Source organism: Penaeus chinensis, chromosome 21 (assembly GCF_019202785.1).
Source record: "Penaeus chinensis breed Huanghai No. 1 chromosome 21, ASM1920278v2, whole genome shotgun sequence".
In the NCBI taxonomy this organism is placed as follows: domain Eukaryota; kingdom Metazoa; phylum Arthropoda; class Malacostraca; order Decapoda; family Penaeidae; genus Penaeus; species Penaeus chinensis.
Window position 1 is genome coordinate 20,261,547 of NC_061839.1, and position 2,500 is coordinate 20,264,046.

Sequence of the window (2,500 nt, forward strand, 5' to 3'; positions counted from 1 at the left end):
TCCAGAGATTCCTAGCACCCGCTGACTACTGAAGGCCTTGGGACTGGGGACAATGGCTCAATCAACATCCATGATTATAATAAGAGAAGGAGAAAGTAAGAAAGAGAATAAGATAAAGTACGGAAACCAAGTAATACAGGCCTGTGCCTTCCTACAATAGGGCGCTGGCTGAATTAGGAACGTTGGGCGCACAACTATAGCTTCAGTTCACAGGGTCCACTTCAAGGATGCCGTTGGTAGCGAAACTACTCATCCGCCTTTGCTATAACAGCAGGGATACCTAGAGCCCTCGTGACATGAACAATTACACGCTTACAGACAATAACCGGTGTTGCTCAAATGAGAAGAATTTTGGGGTGCATTCCCTCAGCACCCTGGGTTTTCACAGCCCAGGTTGCTCATCCGCCTAGATATAAAGCTCAATACGGTAAAATGCATATACATATGCATATAAATAAATATATATTTATTTATTTATTTATTTATATATTTACATATATATACATATACATGTGAGTATGTATGTTATATATATATATATATATATATATATATATATATATATATATGTATGTATATATATATAATGTATATATATATATATGTATATATATGCATACATATATACACACACACATTCATATATACTGTATATGTACTGTATATATATGTATATATATATACACATATATGTGTATATGTACGCGTGCACACACACACACACACACACACACACACACACACACACACACATACACACACATATATATATATATATATATATATATATATATACATATATATATGCATATATATTTATTTATTTATTTATTTATGCATATATATTTATTTATTTATTTATTTATGTGTTTATGTATGTATGCTTGTATGTATGTGTGTGTATGTATATATATATATATATACATATATATACACACATAGACATACATATGTGTATATATACATATATATGTATGTATGTATATATGTAAGTATATTACACACACATGTATTTATATAAGTATATGTATATGTACACATATGTATATGTATACGTGAGTTTGTGTACATATATGTATGTATGAATACGAGTGTGTGTGTAACGGGAAGCTCGAGAACAAATGTCACCAGAGACACCATAACGTAAATGAGTTTTTCGTTTTCTTTTTGAAACAGGAAAAGAAAATGGAGTTAATGTCGGAGAAGAAAATGGGAAGCGAAGAGGTGAGGCTAGCGGAGACGTCGAAACAATAACTGATAATGATAATTTGAACGGCGGTTATGAGAAAACGAGGGGTAGAAAAGAATCCTCGGGAGACACAATGAGCTACATTACAGACAATGGCTTTGTTAAAGGACTGTAATAAGAGAGTCGAGGGGAACGTAGCGTCGTGTGGGCCTCTGAATTAACAAACCAGAAGATCGAAAATTGCATAATGAGGTCGTCAGGTGCAGGATAATGGCGGATAGGGATAGGGGTGGTGGTGGTGGAGGGGGGAGGGGGGGAGGGGGCAGAGGTAAGAGGTAAGGGGACTGTGTCTGGATCAGGGAAATGGGACAGTGTAATCTTATGCTTGGAATAATAGTTATCTATTGATGTTGAGATTGCTAGAATTTTTTTTTTTTCAAGACTTTTCTTGTCATTATCAATCCATTAATCCCTTTATTAGAAATGAGATATCATGATATCAGTGGTGCTTAGTAAAATTAGCAGTATTGGCAGTAGTATAGTGTTCTTGCTACTATGATGGTTTCTTGATAATATTGATGATATTTGCAGTAGTGCTTTCCTTATTCTTATTTTTCATTTATTTATTCATTTATTTATTTTTACATTTCATCACACATTGAAAAAGATCCAGATATATGTCTCCATTGTTAGGTGAATTTCCTCAACTGAATCTTGGGTGAATCAGTCAGTGAGCAACTCATTCAATAACTTTGTTGCTAGATTGAATTGACCTTGAAAATCAATTGACATTAATAACGACACTCTTTATGTGATGAGTTGATGGCTTATGTATGTAATATGTAACACTGTCAGAATCTTATCGAAAGCATGTCAAAAAGAAAGAATAAAGAAAGAAATAAGCCTAAAAACTGCAAGGGTCACCATACAATAACATGAACTATTGAGAGCAAAAGGTAGAGCTGTGTTTACGAACGTTCACAAGAGCTATTATACTTTAACACAGGAGTACGTGAAGCCATTGCCAAAGGAAGGAATACTTGTCAATATCAGATAATATAACGCATAGTAAAATAGTCATAAAAATCCTACTACAGGAACGGTTGATTTCGAAACGATCGTTGAACCCAGGCAGTGTGTCTGTTTGCACCACTATCATCTTTATTTGCATCGGCAGCATCAAATGATAGCTCTTGTATTTTTATTGAGTTTGTAATCTTGTTTGAATTGGCACAATGGAGCCTGCTTGAATAATTCTCGGCGAATAATTCCGCTCTCATAAATCTTGCCATTCTGTTGCAAAGAAAAAGG